The 22,248-nt window shown below is 40.1% G+C and overlaps 2 pseudogenes; both read left to right on the forward strand.

Annotated features, from left to right (window-relative positions):
* LOC124961183 (uncharacterized) overlaps positions 1-2,697 on the forward strand; it is an 88,319-nt pseudogene extending 85,622 nt beyond the window's left edge.
* LOC124962348 (soluble calcium-activated nucleotidase 1-like) overlaps positions 1-22,248 on the forward strand; it is a 914,602-nt pseudogene extending 892,354 nt beyond the window's left edge.

Consider the following 22,248-nt stretch of genomic DNA (forward strand, 5'->3'; position numbering starts at 1 on the left):
TTTCCAAAATAAAAAATATATGCTATATACAGACAGTCCCCAACTCAACAATGGTTTCTCTTAAGATTTTTTTACTTTATGACATTGCCAAAGCAACATGCATTCAGTAGAAAACATACTTTGAATTTTTACCTTTTCCTGGTCTAGCCATATGCAGTACAATACTGATATTCTCTTGTAATGCTGGGCAGCAACAGCTAGATACAGCTCCCAGTTAGCTGTAAGATCATGAGGAGAAACAACCAATACTCTGCAGGGTACTGTGTTGCTAAATAGGATATTTGTTTGGTAGGGTATTCAGTGCACTTTGATTTATGATATGTGTAAGGTAGAGTGGTTTTATTGGAACAAATCCCATCATAAGTCATGGATCATCTATATGTACACACACCCACAAATAGCAATTTTGTTTGCTTGTTTGGCAGTACTGGAGATTGCATCCAGGGACACTCTACCACTGAGCGATATCCCGCAGACTCGGTTTTTGAGACAAGGCCTTGTTAAATTGCCCAGGTTGGTTTCAAACTTGTGATCCTCCTGCCTCAGCATCCTTAATCTCTGCACCACTGCACCCAGAGCAATTTCAATAGCAGAAGTATAAAGAGAGTTTGCAGGGATGTGAATATGTGAATTAATGTTGTTTAGCTCATTCCTCTTTACATTCGTATTTACATTTTCTGAAGTCCTGAATGAAACTTTAGTTCTCACTTGTGCAGAGGCCCCCTCACTCACTTCACACAAGCTTGATTTAACACAGACCTCTCCTTCCAATTTTTTGATTCCATGCCTTAAATAATTCTTCAGTGTTAGCAATTACATAGACTTTTGATATCAGTATTATAATTTCACTTAAATTTCCACAAAAAATTTTAATTTCACATAATTTTGATTCTGGTAGTGACACATATCACTCACATACTTGGGTCTGTTACCAACCAGATGTAAGAGATGTAAAGTAAGTGCTAAATATGTCATTCTGCCATCATTCATTGGGTTAAAAGTGGTCATCCCTTAGTTGCTGCTCTTATCACTTGTGTTTAGAAGTTTAGGCTTAGTTATACCAACTGTCTCAAATCATTCCTGTTTTACAGGTACACTTAACAGGTTACAGAATTTCTGTAACAACAGTTTGAATCTCTGAGAGTACAAAACTTGAAAGAAAATTGACCTGCCTAGTATCTTCTGCCTATTGAATGTTTTTAATTCTTTCTCTTTAATATCGTCACCTTAACAAGCCTTCCAGCTTTTCATTTTAAAAAATGTGATGGGGAAGTTATCAGCTGGTGGTTTTAGGCATGCTAAAGTAACCAAATCATTTTTTGTTTATTTTCTGTTCTCAAGGAAATAATGTGGGCATTTCCATTTTTGTTTCAGTTTTCACAGTATACCTGTTGCCTCCATAGCTTATTTGGTTTAGATTAATAGCTCCTGTTTAATATTTCTCAAAGTGTATCTTGTGGTACACCACCAGAAGTGTCCCGTGAGTTTCCTGCCCTCCATTCCTTTCTGCGCTTTGATCTTTGCTTTTTCTCATCTCCCCTCCCCCCAAAAAAATCCATGGCTCAGAAATAGGGGAAAATCCAATATGGTCATTACTTAGAATGGGTAAAGTAGGTATTTTTCCCCTTGAAAACTTAACCACTTTTAACAGTGGAGATCCTAATGGACAAGTTTGACTTATTTTAAAGTAATGTGGCTATACTATGGCAACGGTCAACTACTGCCCAGTGTGTTCTAAACATCTGTGACATTTGCAATAATTTTTTTCTCTCCACATCTCAGTTGGATGAACCTATTCCACTGTATGAGGCAAAAGTTTCCATGGAAGTTGTTCAGAAAAATCAAGGAAGAAAAAAAGCAAGTTGTTCAATTTTAATCTTCTTTCTCAAACCTCAGCTGGATAAACCATCCCAGTATTTGAAGCCAGAGTTTTCCTTGGAATCTGGAAAAAAAAATCAAGGAAGATAAAATCAAGTTCAGTTTTTAAGCATGTTTTTGACTTACAAGATGTTCAGTTATTTGACATATTTGAAAAATGATTTCCAGATTACTGTGCAAATGAGCAAGATAATTCTGTAATTAACATTTGAAGCCATTTTTGTAACTTTTTTTCTACACATCTACCTCTCTTATGAAATTCTTCCCATGAGGAAAATTGTTTTCAGCAAAATCCACACCATTCTATTGATAAGTCTGTTACAGGACTTGGTATACTGGCCAAATAATGTTATTAGTTACGTGTCAATTCCATTTTGAACACCTTAACGAGTCTTTGCTGTCAGAATTCAAGCATTTGAATTTATTTTCAGGTCCCCAAAAATCTAACTCATACACACTTAAATTTTGTTTTGAAATATCCATTTACTTCGAGTTTCTTCAGGAAGAAGGATCACAGTAACTTGTCCTGTGGGAGCTGCAGAGCATTTGCGTGAAGGGCTGGGACTACCTGGCATTGGGAAAGGGGGACTGAGCTTGAAGGGTGCTATCTTCTGAGTTCTCGCTTGGGGAAGGCGGGGTTGGGGTCCGCTCTGGCGCTGTCACCACCTCTAGACGTCACCACTGCTCCCCCGAAAGCTCTATCTAAGCAGCAGTCCAGCACCGAGGCTCCAGTCCAGACGCTGTACCCGCGGTGATGACATCCCTACTGAAGGCCTAGCAGCGTTCAGTCATTTCGATGCCCAACGGGGTAGTGCACACCCGCCGGGGTCAAGTGCTGCCCACAGCCCCCTCATCTCACGGTTGGATCGCGGCCCAGAGCCTGGAGGAGCGCCAGGACCGCCCCGCCCGGAGGAACGCAGCCGGGGGCGGGACCTCGCGGGCAGCGAGCCCGTCACGCACGCCGCGCGGGGGCGGGACCCTGGCGCCCGCGGGAAGTGGCGCGGGGCGGGAGGTCGGTCTCAGCAGCTTGACTTCGTGGCCCTTTCGGTAGCGGGCTACTCGCCCACCTACAAAAAGCCGCCGGAGACAGTGCGGCTCCGACGAAAAAGGTCCCGGAGCCAAGAAGCTGCCGCCTCCCGGTCTCCCCAGCTGCGGAGCCGACGCCTCGCCGCACCGCCCTGGCGGCTGTGCTGCCCGTCAGGGCCCTCCCGGCCGCCGGCGGCAGAGTGGGCGGTCCGACCGCGGCCCGCTGGAACCCTTCGCCCGCCTGGACAAGCGACTGCGGGTCGCCATGGACGCCCGGGACGGGCTGCCCCGCGGCCAGCAGGCGGCGCCAGGCTCGGTGAGTGTCTTCGTGCCTGTCGGGCGAAGAGCTTTCGTCCTTCATGGTGGGGCCAGCTGCGAGTTAGGGATGGAAAGTTCTAGGGTGCGGGGCAGGGAAATGGGCGCGAAGCGTTCCTGTCGCCGCGGCCTGAGGGAGCCCCGAGCCCTGGGGACGGCTGCTCCTGAAAGGCGGGGTTTGCGGAGGCTGCCCGGCTGCGGGTGTGCTGCCGCTGTGCGCCGCCTCAGCTCGGGTAGACGTGACTGCAGGTCTGCGCGGATGTCCATCCGCGGAAGGCATCCCGAGGGCAGCGTGGACGGACAAAGCCCCGACCGCCTTCCCACCGTGCTTCTCGCGCAGCTGCCCGGAGTGAAGGAGTGTTGAGGATAAATCTGTTCAGACTTCACGAGCATTTTTCTTACTGTGAAGCCTTTTGGGTCTCTCGGCTTAATACGGTCAGTTACTAAATGCACAAAACTGACCTTTTTCCCCTGTTAGTTTTAATATTAAAGTTCAGACCCAAAGTGAAAAACTGGTAGGATTGATTTGGGTGACAGGATAAATTTGTGTGCACTGGCATTTACTGATAAGGTAGTTTGCCAGGTGAGCCTGTCTACACATTTAAAGCAAACTTCAGCATCATTTACGTTTTAAAAGGACAATTTTCTTAACCTGTTTTTAGATACTAATCAAGAAAATGATTTGCCATGGGAAGAGAAGTCTTCTCAAAGAACAACAGTTACTGAACTACCCCAGGTAATACTTTTTAAATATCATTCGCATGTGTATTCTATGCTTCTCAGAAGCATTCTGCTTGAAAAATAGTTTTGCAGAGAAGCTTGAAAGTGATTATCTTGACCAGAGTTGAATAGATGGCATCAGCCAAAATAAAGAGCTTGGTATGTTACAGTAAGAATTGCTGTAATGGTCACCAGCAGGAAAGTAGGCCTAGTAGGTGAGAGTTGTTGGTTGCCCTTTACCCTCATCATTTTTTTAACACACTTCTTTTTTGAGCTCATCACTCAGAGGAACCCCTCCATACTAAGGTACTTCTTCAACTTGATCCTTTATTAAATCTTCAAAACAAATTCTCCAGTTACCTCCACAAGTTATGGCATAGCACCCAACCTTGCTGTCCACTTCCCCAACCCCTACAAGTACTTCTGTTGTGATCATTTGGTAAATGTATGATTTTTCCTAATGGGCGCAGGCTATCAAAATGCCACAAGACTCAATCTCTCCTCTTTACCTAAGACTACCTTACCTAAAAGAATTCTCTTTTTTTTTTTTTTTTTTTTTTTTTTTTTTTTGCGGTCTGGGGATGGAACCCAGGGCCTTTTGCTGGCAAGGCAAGCTCTTTACTGACTGAGCTATCTCCCCAGCCCGAGAATTCTTGTAATGTGAATAATATTGACTTGAAAAGACAGCAAAGTGGGTTAATGGCAGATTTTTGAGATCAGAAAATGTTTCTTAAAAATGGCCTTTAAGGGTCCCTAAAGTTACCTGCAGGAAGAGCAGCTTAGCCCAAGTTCCAGTTTCAAAGGCTTTAGGTACTTTTTCAGACATTGGGAAGATTTCTACTTTGATAACAACAGCTGTAGTACTCTATAAAGTGTTAGTTCTTTTTAGTAAAACCTAAAAAGTGAAATGTGCTCCATTCCAACAACAAGTTTTTGCCTCTTAGCAGAAACTACTCTTAATAGATTAATTTAGCTCCTTCCAGAATTTTTCAGTATGTAGGATTTTTTATGATATTTAGTGTATAGTTCATGTAATTTTGCTATTCAGAGACTATGAATATGTTAGTTAATAAAATCTTTAGATTGAAGGGTTTTTCTGGAAACTCTGATTTTTGTGTTGTTTTCTTTTTCTTTTAAAAGGCTTTACCCCTATTATTCTCTGTATCAGATAGTCTGGCCTCAGAAAATACTGAGTTTCCTGTGGACTGGAGTATTAAAACCCGACTCGTCACCTCTTCTCAACCCTTTGCCTGGGCAGATGATTTGAAAGTACAGGAAGAGGCTCAAGATCTTGTAGCATTGTAGAGCAACAGAAGTTACTTTGCCTCAAAGTATAAAGGTAATTCTGAAATAAATAACTGTTTTAAAGTAGCAGATTAAGTATAAAATGCTTCTGTAAAATATTAAACAGATTTCTTATAAGTTTTTCTTCTAATATTTAAAGACACAAAAAACAAAGAATTGGGTAATTTTGTTTCTTCCAAATGGTGCTTTCATACACATTTTTGATAGATTGTGTAACAGCCCTTTAAATTTAGAACCCTATCCTGAGAATTAGGCAGTGGTGCAGGCAGGAAGTGTTTGCACAGTTGTAGATAGACAGAATCCCTGTATTTTATGTATTTGTTTTTATGTGGTGCTGAGGATGGAACCCAGGGCCTCCCACATGCTAAGTGAGCCCTTTGCCCCTGAGCCACACCCCAGCCCCAAACCATTCTTTTCTAAGGCTTCTTTGAATAAAATAAAATAAAAGGAAATGAAATGCAATTAACTAAGTTATAAAAGCAGATGGATTTTACTGATTTTTTTCTCATAGGATATAGTCTTTTTAAATATGCACTCACTTTGCTACCTAGGTAATGGTCTATTGTATATTTGAAGTTCTAGACTGGTTCTAGAGAAATACAGCTTCAATACTTTCAAGCATCTCATCAACTCAAACTAGATGAAACAGGATTACTTAAAACTTGCTATATCTTTTTCAGTAAATTAGGATGATTTGTCATATCTATCATCAGTGTTCACTGACTACTTCTGAAAGTGTTTTTATGGGGTACAGTAATTAAATGTGGCGTGGTACTCTCTACACAAACATATTTCAACCAGTTATGATAAAAAAGTTTTTGTTGAGGATAGTAGAGACAGGAGAACGTTGCCATCTATGTTACTTGTTTGTTCCTTCTGACACATGTTTTTATTTTGCTGTATGTTGAAGCAAATAAATTTGCTAAAGCGGCTATCTTTTCTCCATTGTATGTTTTTGGCACCTTTGTCTAATATGAGATGACTGTACTTATGTGGGCTTTTCTCTGTGTCTTCTCCTCTTTACCATTGGTCTACCTGCCTATTTTGGTGCCAATGCCATGCCATTTTTGTTACTATGACTTTGTATTATTGTTTAAGGTGTGGTATTGTGATGCCTCCTGCTAAGGATTGCTTTGGCTATTCTGGGTCTCTTATTTTTACAAATGAATTTCACTATTGGTTTCTTTATTTCTATGAAGGTCATTGGGATTTTAATTGGAATTGCCTTGAATCTGTACAACACTTTTGGTAGTATGTCCATTTGACAGTATTAATTCTGCCAATCCGGGAACATGGGAGATCTTTCCATCTTCTAAAGTAACTGTTAATTTCTTTCTTTAGTGTTCTGTAGTTTTCATTGTAGAGGTCTTTTACCTCTTTTTTGTTAGATTGATTCCCGACTATATTTTTTGTGTGTGTGTGTGTGTGGCTGTTGTGAATTGGGTAGTTTTCCTAGTTTCTCTTTCAGAGGATTTGTCACTTATGAATAGAAATGCATTAGATTCATGAGTGTTGATTTTATATCCTATTACTTTGCTGAATTCACTTATTAGTTCTAGAAGTTTTCTGGTAGAGTTTTTTGGATCCTGTAAATACAGAATCATGTCATTAGCAAATAGTGATAACTTGAGTTCTTCTTTTCCTATTTGTATCCCTTTAATTCTTTGGTGTGTCCAATTGCCATAACTAGAGTTTAAGGATGATGTTGAATAGAGGTGGGGAAAGAGGTCATACCTCTCTTGTTCCAATTTTTATAGGGAATGCTTTCAGTTTTTCTCAATTTAGAATGATGTTGGTCTTGAGCTTAGCATAGATAGCCTTTACAATGTTGAGGTGTGTTCCTACTATCCCTAGTTTTTCTAGTGTTTTAAGCATGAACAGGTTCTGTATTTTATCAAATACTTTTTCTGCATCTATTGAAATAATCACATGATTATTAAATTTAAGTCTGTTGATGTGGTGAATTACACTTATTGATTTCCAGATGTTGAATTAACCTTGCATCCCTGGGATGAAACCCACTTGATCATGGTGCAATATCTTTTAAATATGGTTTTGTACGCAATTTGCCAGAATTTTGTTAAGAATTTTTGCATCTGTGTTCATCAGGGATATTAGTCTAAAGTTTTCTTTCCTTAATATCTTTGTCTGGTTTGGGTATCAGGGTGAGACTAGCTTCATAGAATGAGTTTGGAAGGGTTCCCTCCTTTTCCATTTTATGGAATACTTTGAGGAGTATTGGAATTAGTTCTTCTTTGAAGGTCTTGTAGACCTTGGCCGAGAATCCATCTGGTCCTGGACTTCTATTGGTTGGTAGACTTTTGATGCCTTCTTCTATTTCATTGCTTGAAATTGGTCTGTTTGAATTGTGTATGTCCTCCTGATTCAGTTTGAGTGGATCCTGTGTCTCTAGAAATTTGTGCCTTTGACATGTTTTATTTTGTTGGAGTATAAATTTTCAAAATAGCTTCTAATTATGTTTTGTATTTCAATAGTGTCCATCATGATATTTTCTTTTTCATCACAAATTTTTGTAATTTGAATTTTCTCTATCCTTCTTTTTGTTAATGTGGCTAAGGGTTTACCAATTTTGTTTATTTTTTCCTAGGAACCAACTTTTTGTTTTGTCAATTTTTTGAATTGTTTCTTTTGTTTCAGTTTCATTGATTTCAGCTCTTATTTTAATTATTTCCTTTCTTTTCCTATTTTTGGTGTTGATCTGTTCTTCTTTTTCTAGGGCTTTGATATATGTTAGGTCATTTATTTGTTGACTTTTTATACTTTTAATGCATGAGTTCAATGCAATGAATTTTCCTGAAATAGATAAAGCTTTAGTCAATGCAGTAATGTTCAGATGTGAAAAATTGGATTATGTGAGCTCAGAACTCATCAGTGGATTAATTTATTTGATAGATTAATCATTTGAATGGGTGACAGGTAGGACCAGTAGGCAGGGTGGAAGGTAGGACATGACTGGAAGAAGTAGGTCACTGTTGTGGCCTTGGAAGTGATATCTGGCCCTGGCCCCTTCCTCTTCCTTTCTTCCTGCTTCCTGGCTGTCATAAGCTGAGCAGCTTTCCTCCTCCACACCCTTGCACCATTATGTTCTACCTCACCTCAGGCCCACAGCAAAGGATTTTGCTAACCATAGACTAAGACCTCTGAAACTGAGAATAGACTTTTCCTCTTGTAAGTTGTTCTTGTCAAGTGTTTTGCTCAAGTGATGAAAAGATGACATGCTTGCCTAATAAGTATGGGGTGACTTGTTGCTTCCCATGTGCACACACAGTTCTTCACATTTCATTTCCTGTATTACCATATCGCCCTTACCCCTTTAATTTTCTCAGCTGTCTGCATTACCATTTTCACTTCCTTGCACTTACATGGACACCAGCCACTGCAGTCTGTTGTGTGTTAGTCCCTGCTCTTCACTGAAATTTCTCTTAGTGAGATCCAAGAGATTGTCCCCTTGCCTTTCTAACCCCACCTCTTGTAATATTTGACCCTCCTGACATTTCTCTCCATGATCTCACACATGTCTTGTGACATGACTCTATTTATTCAACATGTACCTTTCTGGGCCCTCCTTATTTTCCTCATTGCATTAATGTCTCAATGCCTCAAGAGATCAAAGACATGTTTCTGTTGCACTCGATATTGTGTTTCTCAATCTTGTATCCCCACAACAGGGCAGCTTCTCTGAGACCCGTGGCAGAGGGAAAAAGAGTTCAACAGAGCATAAATATGTTCCTAAAGCTTTTGCCACTTTGTTCCATTGGCCAATGTAAGTCATATACCCAAGTCTGACTCCCACATTGTAGGAATATAACATACTCTTCCCAGGAGTGTTGGAAAAGCAGATATTGGTGATTAATACTACCATATCCACAGTCTCCTTTTGCTCACCTGCTACATGTTGGTGGTTTCTGCCTTGACCTTGACTTTGTATTTCATAAATCATAGAGCACTGTGTGTGTGTGTGTGTGTGTGTGTGTGTGTGTGTTTAATAACCAGGATCCAAAATCCTTTTGGAAGCTGAAGATTCCAAAATCTCTATGAACAATTTTAATCTCTCTTCTAAATAAGTCACTTTGTCTAAGAGTACTTTCTTCTGAATTTGGCAATTTCTGGGATAATTACCATTTGGCCATGTGGAAAAGTAAGGGAGATTGATGAGGCTGAACTAGCACTAGGCAAGAGAGGAATTGGGAGGTTCAAGGAAACATAAACAAATTCATCGGTTTGGCAGGATAACTTTCTAAGTGGAAACTATATCGTTCTATTTAGTCTTATCTGTAAAATTATGATAATAATGCCTACTTTTGTAGGGTGTTCATGAGGATTAAATGAATTTGTGTATATAAATACTGGAATGATCACTGGCTTATGGGGTTTGATTATACTCTTATATAGGCTATTTCAACCTCTGAATCATCAGAATCATATTCTGTAAATTGTTGACTACACATTTAGGGGAAAATATAATATAATAAATAATTATTATTATAAGGGAAAATTTATTATCTTAAGGGAAAGAGAGTAAGTGATTAAATGAAATCACTGATTTTTTTTTTTCACCATAGAGTTTTCACATTGAAAATGTACTTTGGCATTATCAAATCTTACTATCTATGTCTTCAGATGAGGAAACCAAGATCAGGAAAAGTGTAGCCACCTGCAAAGCCCATAGCTAGATGGGGGGTAAGCCAGTTCTAGCACTCAGTGCTTACAGTGTTCCACCCATATACATTTCTCAGAGACCATATTGCCATTCTTTATATAAATCAAAAATTCACAGGCAGAGATTCAAGCCACTGCCATCCAATCATAGCATAGGTTTTCTTCTGGAGATACTCCATCTCTGGAATTTGACATGTCTCATTTTAAGTGTTACCTCAATTTGTGTCATGTGCTGGAGAGTTTGTACTGTATTGAAAGAGGCCAAGATCTTGTATCAGGATTTGGTCTATTGGTTTGATTTGGAAAATTACACATAGCTTTCTAGTGCCGCACAAATTAGAGTTACTATAATTTAGTTCCTAAGAAAGCTGTATAAAGTCAAATTATATTGCATTGCTATTGCTCTAGCTATCCTTAAAAATATTCCTTTTTTAAAAGGAAACCATATGAATATATGGAAAAACTCAGAAATAGTCTTATGCAGCCAAATTTTCTGTTTGTTATAAAGAGAAAAGAATGTCTTGAATGTAATAAGTTGTTTGGGCAAATCTGTTTTTATCTTCTGTGTAGGTATCCTTAAAAATATTCCTTTTTTAAAAGGAAACCATATGAATATATGGAAAAACTCAGAAATAGTCTTATGCAGCCAAATTTTCCATTTGTTATAAAGAGAAAAGAATGTCTTGAATGTAATAAGTTGTTTGGGCAAATCTGTTTTCATCTCCTGTAATTGACTGTCAGTTATATCCATGTCTATTATGAACAGCATATAATTTAAGAGCAGTGGTTTGTGAAGAATGAGGCAAATGCCAAGGTTGGGAGGGAAGCCCAAGTTATCCTGCTAACCAAATATGTCTTAAAATACTTTTAATTTTTCAAGAACCTTCTAATCTTTACATATTTGACTTTGCAGTGCTGCAAAATCAAACTAATTTATTTGACTTAAAGTATACACTTCATAAGGAAAAAAGGAGTTTACTTAGGAATTTTGTGGTGAGAAGATTTCAGAGAAATCTATCAGAATCCAAGACCAAGAATTCAGATCCAATAACTGAATTAATTAAAGGCTAAAATGGAAACTTAGATAGCAGAAGGAAATTTTATTGAGATGTTAACATTTACTTTCTGTTTATTCCGATAAAATTTTCAAAGTCCATAAAATTAAGAATAAAAGGTCTTTGTACTCTTTTTTTTTTAATTTTGACATTTCCATTCAAGAAAACATTCAATCTTTTTTTATTCTTTGCCTCTGTTGCATTTATAGGGCTTAGAAGCATTTCTTGGAGACAAGTCTTCCATCTTCCTAAGCAGGCACAGGAAGATTAGATACAGTGTGTGAGAATGGAAAACAGGAAGTTCTTTGCGGAGGATGAGAGGTAAGAGCAGAAGAAAGATGTGACATTTTCCAAGGTTAGAAAAAGAACAGATGTCTGCCGTTTTCTCAAAGGTTTGGAGAACTGTTTCCATGCTATACTACTTTTATGTGCTGGTCCTCAGGGTCATGGCTGCATGCATGAGGGATCTAGAAAGGTATTTTCAAGGTACCCAACACTAAGCTTTAGCAAAGTTTCCAGTGGTCAGTGCTAGACAGGATCAGCAGAAGTTCTGAGCCTGCAGACTTGGACAAGAGACACGTTGTCGTGATCCCTATGCCCCAGAGATCATATAGTCCTTTTTATATGTTCTGTTCTATCTTACACAGTTGGGTTTAATCAATCAATCAAACATCTTCAAAATAGAGAAGGAACCCCCAAAGTGACTGGGATTGAAATCCCCACCAGCCTAAGCTGGATTTGGAATTAAGTTCCCACCCAGTTTAAAGAGCATCTGTGAACAAGGACAGATGTTTGCAAAATGAATGACACTCCCCTAATACATGCATAGCACTAATAAGTGTAACTCTTTAAATTATATTTATGATGAGTTTGGGGGGTTAATTAGTAATGGATTCCTAGAAAAATAACTAAAAACAAAATATGTTGAAAGTTAATTAAGAATGTTGAAAATATTGATCTATCTAGTTTTATTTTTGTTAATATTTTATTGGATTTATTAAATTATAGATTCAATAGAATGGGTTTCACCATTTCAAGTGTATAGTGCAATGAGATTTTCTTTAAACCTTTATTTTATTTATTTATTTGTATGTGGTTCTGAGGATAAAACCCAGTGTATCACATGTCCTAGGTGTTAGGTTCTTAGGCCAAAGTAACTCCATTTTGAAAATCAGCAGCTGCCCACCCTCTCATTAGGCCTGCCCCAAAGAGTTCCTAAGTATGGAAACCACAACAAAGAGGCCAAACAACAATCACAGGACCAGATGGGTTATTTTTTAACTACTTCATTGTACATGACTATGTAGTTAGGTTTTTTTTTTTTTTTTTTTTTCAGCAGGCTGCTGTGCCTTGCAGAAGGGCAGTCTGGCAGATATTCTCTGTCAATAAACCTTTGATTGAAAATAGAGCTGTGTTTCTCATGGATATTTGTATCAGCTACCCTAACACTAGGCAAGTGCTCTACCACTGAGCTACAATCCCAGCCCTAGTTCAATGAGTTTTGATGAAAATAAAACCACCACTACAATTAAGATATACATTTCGATTAGCCCCCCCCAAATTTCTTCCTGCCTTTTTGTGTTCAGTCAGTCTGTTTACCCTACCCCTTTGTAACCTTGGATCTGCTGCCCATCACTAAGTAAGTCCTTTTTCTAGAATTTCATATGAAAGGAAACATACAATATGTGACTTATATCACTTATATCAGCACAATGCTTTGAAGAGTTTTTTGTACATTTTATCACTTGTTCTGCGAAGAGTTGTGAAGGATTTTGAATCTCGCACCACTTGCATACCAACAAGTGAACCTGCCACCATATCACAGATTTCAGCAGAAGACACCAGTCTACTGGGTCAGCGATGGGCATTATTGCTCATGATACAGCAGAAAGCTTGGGATTCACATGTTCTCACGATGGGATTCATCTTGTTCCCAGGGCCTTCTGAGTCCCTAAGAGGAATGTGAGTTATGTCTGCCAGTGTGAAAAGGTACTGCTAGTGATACTACCAAGCTTTAACTATGTAGTAAGATGGTGTTTTTATTATTCTTGTGAGGAAATCAAGAGTGCCACAATACATTTCTGCTTCCCTGGGTTTCTTTTTTCATGCAGACATATTAGAAAAGAGTCTGAGACAAAAGCCATCACAAGAAGTATAGAAACCAAGTTCATTCCTTTCTGTTGTTGCATGGTATTCCATTATATGGATTCACCACTGCAATTCATTTATCCACTTGCCAGTCAATGGACATTCTGGTTGCTCCCAGGTTTTGGCTAACAAAGCTACCTGAATAATTTGTGTAGGTTTATTTGAACAGACATATTTCCTTTATCTTTGTGAACATCCAGTTGTTGGATTGCTTGGTCACATAGTAGTATATGTTTAACTTTTTAATAAAGTGTCAAAATAGTTTGCAAAGTGGTTACCATCTACCATTTTACACTGACAAAAAGTGTTCAAATTTCAGTTGTTTCAGTTTTATGCCTGTACACATGTAAGTGATTTTCTTATTGTGGTTTTAATTTTATTTTCTTTAAGAACTGATGATGTTGAGTATCTTTTCATGTTTTTAGTTGCCAGCTTGTACCATCTTTGATTAAGTTTCTCTTTCAAATTCTTTTTTTTTTTTTTAAATCTGGTTAAATTTTTTTTTTTTTTTTTTTTTTTTTTTGCGGTGCTGGGGAATTGAACCCAATCACTCTACCAACTGAGCTATATCCCCAGCCCTAAATTTAAAAAAAAATACTGAATTGTAAGTATTGACAGAGACTCTCTCCTTCAACAGACTGTAGACATGTTCCTTTAAATACTTTTTCCCCTACGCCTTGTCCTTAGGCCCTGTTTTTTGCCTGCCCTATCCAGTTGTAGCAATAAAACTGCTAAGGTAGTTTAGAGAGAATACTCCCGCTTCATGCATTGCGAAACTTTTCCTCCCCACCTCTGATGTCTAAACCCTTGGTCTGTCTTCAGCAAGAATCTTGTTAAGTCCATTAGAAAGAATATTCTATTCTTTTTTTTTTTTTAATTGTAAAGAAATGGGATACATTTTGATTCTCTGTACATGGAGTAAAGGCATACCATTCTTGTAATCATAAATTTACACAGGGCAATGTTGTTTGATTCATTCTTCCATTTTTTCCCTTCCCCCCCACCCCACCCACCCCTCTTTTCCCTCTATACAGTCCTTCCTTCCTCCATTCTTGCCACCCTCCCTAACCCTAACCCTAACACTAACCCCTCCCACCCCCCATTATATGTCATCATCCGCTTATCAGCGAGATCATTCGTCCTTTGGTTTTTTGAGATTGGCTTATCTCACTTAGCGTGATATTCTCCAATTTCATCCATTTGCCTGCAAATGCCATAATTTTATCATTCTTTATGGCGAGTAATATTCCATTGTATATATATGCCACAGTTTCTTTATCCATTCATCAATTGAAGGACATCTAGGTTGGTTCCACAATCTGGCTATGGTGAATTGAGCAGCAGTGAACATTGATGTGTCTCTTCTTAGTAATTTTACATCCATTGACCGTCACTCTGCTCGTTGACTACAAATCTCCACCTATCTTTTCTGTGTTGGAGTTGAATATCTCTTCTCATTATGATAGTTCTGACATCTATTGCAGTGGGCTTGAATAAAGTCTTCCTTACTGTATCAACAGGTGTCAGAATACATTTTTTTAAACAGTTTTCTTTATATAATATGAATGAAAGTCCAATATCAGATGCATATTTTTGGAAATATTTTCTCCAGGTCTATTGCTTGCATTTTCATTTTCTTAGCATTGGTTTCTGGAGCATAAAACATTTTATTATAAAGCCCAATTTATGGATATTTTCTCATATAATTCAAGGTTTTTTGTGTCCTATGAGAAATATTTACCTAATTTGAATTCACAAATATTTTTCTCCTGTTTTCTTAAAGAAATTTTATAATTTTGATTCCTACATTTAGGTTTATAATCAAATTTATTTATAGGATTTTATATTTACTTGTGGCCTAATTTTATATGTGGTGTGAAGTAATATTTGAGATTCTTTCCTCTCCTCTTTATTCTTTTCTCTTTATTTATATAGGTATCTAGTTCTTCCAGTGGTATTTCAATATAACATTTTTTTTCCCCATTAAAGCACTTGAAAACTTGTGTCAAATAACAATGTAAGTATGGTCTGTTTCTGGACTCTTTTTTTGCTCCATTAATCTGCTTGTTTATCTTGATTTTACTATTACACTGTCATGATTACTGTTGTATTGTGGTTTTAAAAGTCATTCACCATTGGTATTTCTCACTTTTTTTCAGCCACTTTAGGTTCAATGAGTTGCCATAAAAAATTAAAAACAGCTTCTCATATTTCCTGCTGATATTATGATTGTAGTTGAATTGGATCAATTTTAAAGACATCTTTGCAGTATTGTGCTAATATTTTTGAAATCATATTGATACTGAGTCCTTTGTGTAACATCTTGTAACATCATACATGTTAAAATACATAAGGAAATTAGAAGAAAATGAATTGATTAATAGATTGCAGAAGAAAAACTGAACACAACTTTCTGTTTTTAATTTTTATTAATCTTTGAATTGTGATACAATGCTATATATTCACCATGTATTCACTAACCATTTACAAGGCTATGTATTCACTAACCATTTCCCTCTTACTCTGGACACACGAGAAGACTACGATTACAGGTGTCCCTTGAGGTTGATCATATGACCCATTCTGCCCATTGAAATATGAGTACAGTAGTCGCCACTTGAACCACTTTCCATAGTTTGGGGTGGAAGAGGACTCCCACCAACTTGGACACACTCACCTAGGAATTGCTATAGAGGAAATAGAGACACATCTACCTTATTTAAGCCAATACATTTTGCATCTCTGATATAGCAGCAAAGTAATTAACTTAATAAATATATTATACATAAAGAAGGGGCAGTATTTTATTTGTTTTTGTAACCCCACTATGCCTTAGCCCAGTGGTTTATATTGAGTATGCTCTCAATGGCTGTCTACTAAATCAATATTGAAATAAATGGATTTCATATGTGTAATGTTAGCCTTGAGAGAAATATTTTTGTTAATATTTAATTTGTTTTAAAGATATATTGCCCAGGCTGGCCTTGAACTCCAGAGCTCAAACAATTCTCCTACCTCAGCCTCCCAACCATTTGGGACTACAAATATGCATCAGTGCACCCAGTTCTAAGATAAATGTTTTAAGACTTAAAATTCCATATAACTTTTGTTTTTTAAGTGGCATCAAATTAAATATGTCCTACTAATGTGGTGTTGACACATTATAATGTTTCTAAAATTGAAGTTGATAATATAAAAAGTGCAAAAAGGGAATGATTTATAAAGGTAGTTTATAAAAACAAATAAGTAATGCTTTATTTGTTTTTAGTTTTCTTATTATAGAATCATAAAATAATGCAATTAAAGGTGAATTGTGGATCGACCATTTTAACATTTGGTATTTCCTTCCAGGAAAAGTTATCAACTCCCAAGTAAGCTAAAATGTAGCTATAGAAATTAACTGGATACATATGTTTCATGTAAATTAGTAAATAGAATCATATTTAAAAGTTCAGATTCATTCCCCATAAGGAAAAAAATTGATTCCTTGATGAGTATATCTGCTCAAGACAATGTATAAATCCATCCTGCATTCCTTTGAAAATTAGCAGTGAGAAAAAATAGAATTATTTTTTTTAAATGCAACTTATCATTAGTCACTGTAATTAACATAAAGAACTACAAACTTTTTACAGCAGAGAGATCAATACAATTTCATAGTGTTTCATAAATATGATTTTGAAATGTTGTGTTGCTGCTCATGGCTAAATTACTACTTTAATGTCATTCTTTCTGATACCAAAGCTTTGGAGAAAAGTCTTTTTAAAAAATACAGGTGTGAGCGGGGCTCGGTGGTGCAGCCTGTAATCCCAGCGGCTGGGGAGGCTGAGACAGGAGAATTGGAGTTCAAAGCTAGCTCAGCAATGGTGAGGTGCTAAGCAACTTAGTGAGACCCTGTCTCTAAATAAAATACAAAATAGGGCTGGGGATGCGGCTCAGTGGTAAAGTGCCCCTAAGTTCAATCCCCAGTACAAAAACAAACAAACAAACAAAAAAAAAAACAGGTGTGGACCCCTGCCCGTCCAGCCCTGTGCAGTGAGGCGGCTGCCCACAGGTACTGGAGCCAGGCCGGCAGCTGGTTCCGCCTGGTGCTCAGTCTGATGCCCATCCAGCCCACTGACCACAGGGAATGGAATGAGCAGATGCACTCCCTCTGGATAAGTGGGGGGGGGACTTCCTGTGCTGATGCCCCTGACCAAGGCTGCAGACCCCCCCTCCCCACCCCTCACCACCCCCAGACCCTGCTTCCGCCCCAGATGGGGGGTGATCCTGACAGCCTTTTTGGGTGCTGCCCTCTTCTGGCTTCTGTACTCCCACCACCCGGCCCCAGGTAGTTCTCTCACTCATAATGCACCCAACTGGGGATTTGGCCAGATGCCTGCTGTCCACTACAATGACACCTACCAGCCGTCGCCCCCCCCCCAGAGGACACCAGGCGGGCTTAGGTACCGAATTGCAGTCATTGCTGACCTGGACATAGAGTCCAAGGCTCTGGAAGAAAAAACCTGGTTCAGTGACCTGAAGAAGGGCTATCTGACCCTGTCAGGCAGCGGGGACAAAGTGTCCGTGCAGTGGGACAAAGACCATGGGATCCTGGAGTCCCGCCTGGCACAAAAGGTATGGGGCATGGAGCTCTCCCATCTGTTCCTCCTTAATGGGAAACTTTACTCCGTGGACGACCTTACCGGGGTCATCTACCAGATCAAAGGCACCGAGGCTGTGCCCTCGGTGATTCTGTCTGATGGCGATGGGACTGTGGAGAAAGGCTTCAAAGCCGAGCGGCTGGCAGTGAAGGATGAGCACATATATGTAGGCGGCCTGGGCAAGGAGTGGACCACCACCAACAGGGAGGTGATGCACGAGAACCCTGAGTGGGTGAAGGTGGTGGACCACAGGGACAGCGCAGACCATGAGAACTGGGTGTCCACCTACAACATTCTGAGGGCCGCTGCTGGGATCTTCCCGCCAAGCTACCTCATTCTTGAATCTGCCTACTGGGGCGACGCCCTGCGGCACTGATTCTTCCTACCGCGCAGGTCCAGCCACGGACTACAGCGAGAAGGAGGACGAGCACAGGGCACCAACCTCCTCCTGAGCGCGGCCCTGGACTTCAGGGACATCTCCATCAGCCGTCGGGGAGGTGGTCCCCACACACAGCTTCTCACCCTTCAAGTTCATCCCCAACACTGATGACCAGATCGTTGTGGCCCTCAGGTCTGAAGAGGACAGGGCATCATTGCCAGCTACATCATGGCCTTCACACTTGATGGGCGTGTCCTCCCAGAGACCATGATTGGAAGTGTGAAGTACGAAGGAATTGAGTTCCTATAGATTAAAACACTCCCGACCCCAAGCGAGGCGAAGTGGTGGTCTCGGGTTCTATAAAACCTGGAGGATGGCACTTGTCTTTTCTTTGTTACCATGGGGTGTGTACCTGGCTTAGGTGTCTCCAGAGCAGGGGGTTCAGTCCCAGGTTTGGAGCAGCCCGAGTGGTGTGAGCGACAGGGTGGCCTCCCCATCCACGGCCAGGTCCCGGCTCTGCACTGCCTACTGCAGGCGCCTTGATCCGTCTCCAGGTTCTGCCACCTTCTTGTCCATCTGACCTCCCTTTCTGTTGCGGTCAGTGCTTCAGGAGCACCTAGGGCAGGTTAAGCAAGTGCCCTGTCCTGGAAACCATGGTGAGCGTGAGGTGGGCCTGCCCACAAGGAGCCCAGCTACCCCTCATCTTCCTCTTAAACCCTGGGCATTCATTCTGTGCGCCCCTCAGACCCCTGGAAAGCCAGTATTTACACTGCAGGACGCAGGGAGCTCAGCGGCCTCAGGGCACCCTGCAGGGTTCCTCCCAGCCATCCCCACAGCCAAGGACCCTACTTCCTCCCTTCAGGAATGTTCTGTGGCTGTGTAGCAGTGTGACATTTTACAATTATTAACTTATTTGTATTAAGCAGTTTCCTCTCTTACCAAACAGAATCGCCAAATCTCATCCCGTAGAACAAAGTCACAGTGAATAAATTTACTGCCAGCAGCAGGAGATTGTCACTATCAGCCAAAGACAGCAAAGCCAGCTTGCAGTGCTGACTGAGTCCTGACTCAAAGCCATTCCCTCGCAGCTGAGAAAGCTCCCTACCCTTCAGGACTCTCACAGATGACTTGAATCTTTCATTCCCTGACCCAGGAGGCTCCTAGGTTCTAGCAGGCCAACCACGGACCCTCGACCAGGCTGCTTTGTCCTGGAGATTGTCCTCCACTTCCTGGGTTTCTCCATGGCCTTCCTTTTCCTCCCTGGGGGAGTTTTGCAGCCTCTTCTCGATGGAAGTTTCACATAGACCTTGGTTCTTCCTTGGTTCCTGTTTTTTCTTCTTAGTGCTCCGGGGGTGTTGGGGACAGGTTAGGCAGGACTAAGCCAGGAAGGGATGAGTCCATTCATCATGCCATTCCCCACCTGGCTGCCTCACCCTGTGACATGCCCCAAAGCAGTACAGAGACTCCATGGTGGGTGGGAGGGACTCTTGACTGTCCCTGGCCCTGTACTGACCCTCACAGACTTCTTCTACTTGGAAACTGGGACAGCCACCGGGCAGGACTCCAGTGAGACCATCTGGCACAGGTTGTTCCTCTTGCTGTAGGAGAAGCAGCAGAGCAAAGACACATGACTGAATGTGATGTTCTCCAGAGCTGGGCTTCCCTGGGCAGAATAGAGTTCCAGCAACCCCAGCCTCTTCTGCCTTTGCTTGGTGACCCTCATGAGCATCAGTGCCATTAGAGCTGTTATTTAAGACAGAATCAGAATTTTTTTATCTTAGGAAAACAATTCATTTCTCCCATGGGTGTTTAGATATATTGATTGATTAGCATTCTTTTAGTTTAATAAACTGTGAATGTTATGCCTGCATTGCACTTACATTAACATCTTAAACTACTCACCATTTAGGATAATGAAAAATCACTTATGGTCACTTACATAACTGGCATGTAAATTTAATGTAGTTAACCATCACTACAATATTACATGGAATTATTAAAATGGCATTTCAATGTACTAAAATAGTTGTCCTAGTGTGAATTTTAAGTAAGTTAAATACATTCTCCAAATAATTTCTTCAAAAAAGACTTGTTATTTGAAGCAGAATTTCAACAAATAACAATTATTTGCTCTACAATAAAAACTAGAATGACTGTTTGACATCTGGAATTGAAAATGGAAACTTCCTTTTATCCCCCTGCCTACCTTAGGGATTGCATTTTTCTTCATATTTTATTTTTCTGTGAGGGATTCAGCCAGTTTTCCTGACTTGGGGTCACAGGGACTTGGAAAACTATTGTGTAATGCAATAAGTCACAGTGAAAAGGATTTGCTGGAGGGTCTTCCTCTATTTGTCCTTGCTTCTACTTGTCCCTTGGATGAGGAAGAGGAAGAGAAATAATATTTGGAAGGGATGGGAGTGGAGACATGCCAGAAAGAGAGCAATAAGGTCAAGGTGAAAACAGTCATCCCGTGTCTTCCAAGGCAGTTCTGCTCTTGAACTGACTGTGAGGGACAGATTATCCTGGGAGAACACGCCACCTGGAATGGACAAAAGGAATTAAGAGCAAAGATGTATGGCTGCTGGCTTTCAGAATGTCGCCTGTATGTCTTTGTACAACCAGATGCTTTCTTGGATGCACCAGATTAATTCCAGGCCCAAGAAGCACAAGAATCCTAGAATAGAGTCATAGGATGTGAAGAGTGAAAGCAACTATGGATGTTGGTGCTCTGATATTTGGAAGCTCAGATAGTTCACGAGCTCAGATAGTTCAGCAAGGAGCTGAGCTGGGAATCCAAGCCCCGTGACCCTGAGTCCACATCCGCGTGAGATACAGTGTTCCCAACCAGGTCCCAACCTCAGCATTGTCTTGCTCTGTATTCATGCAAGGGCAACAGGGCCAGTGGGGAGGTGAACTCTTTCCCCCGTGCATTGTCACTGTGTTCTTTGCTCCCTGGCTCAAGCCTTCTGAGAAAGCTTGTTCTGAACTTGAAAGCTCTTCTGTCCCTTTCCTTTTCACTGTCCCTCACACAGGCAAGCAAGGGAGTTGACAGAAATCTATGAAAAGATGGCATGTAGAGATTACAGCCACTAAATGGCTTTATAATTATTCGCCTAGGTGGAAGGAAGGAAGGAAGAAAGGAAGGGAGGGAGGGAGGAAGGAGGGAAGGAAGGAAGGAAATTAATTCAGTTAATCACACTTTTCTTCCAGTTAGAAGGCTGAATGCCTACACTGGCACTACAATCAGTCCTTATAAATGTGGCATTTATGGAATCTTCCCTCCACCCCCCAACTTCCACTACAACTTCCACTAATGGTGTCTTATTGAGACCTGCACTGAACTTACCGTAACAATTCTGCCCAAGTTTACAAGTCTTCAAGTTATTTGAAACTTATGTCTTTTCTCATTAATAAACATACATGGCAACCAATGAAATTGGCTAAAAAAATGAGACTGTCTCATACCAGTGTTCCAATATCTATTCTCCCTGAGTTATCTTACAATACCTCTCTCCCTATGTGGGATTTTTAGAAATTACTAAAAATTTCTATTGACTGCTTCCTCTGTGAGACATTATTTAAAATATTTTTCATGTAAAATTCAGTTATGCAATAAAGTTCTGTGGTAAGCTATGATTTGCTCCAATTTTACAGTGGAATAAACTGAGAAACGGAGGTTAAGTTCAGTTATTTGTCCACTGCCCCACACCTAGTAGTGAAAAGAGCCAGAATCTGAATAGGGGCAGCTTGGGTCTGCATCTGTTTCTTACTCATTACTTTGTACTACCTCTCTGAAGTCAGTCTGCATCAGCTGCATACATGTGTGTGTGTCCTTGTGTGTATAATATAGTACAGTAAGAATAAGTTTATTCTAGCTTGTCCCCTATATGCTATGTAGTCTTGGGCTAATCCTAAATGACTTGATTTCCTCACCAATAAAATGAGAACAAAAATGACTCTGTCACTGAGTTTGAAAAATTAAAAGAAAACATCTGGAAAGTGCCTAGGTGTGTGAGATTCATAGGAGGCACCCAATCTGAATTAGCACCTTCTCTTCCTGCTGATTCTGACCTGATCACTTAATCTGACTGATCTG

This window comes from Sciurus carolinensis, chromosome 12 (assembly GCF_902686445.1).
Source record: "Sciurus carolinensis chromosome 12, mSciCar1.2, whole genome shotgun sequence".
In the NCBI taxonomy this organism is placed as follows: Eukaryota; Metazoa; Chordata; class Mammalia; order Rodentia; family Sciuridae; genus Sciurus; species Sciurus carolinensis.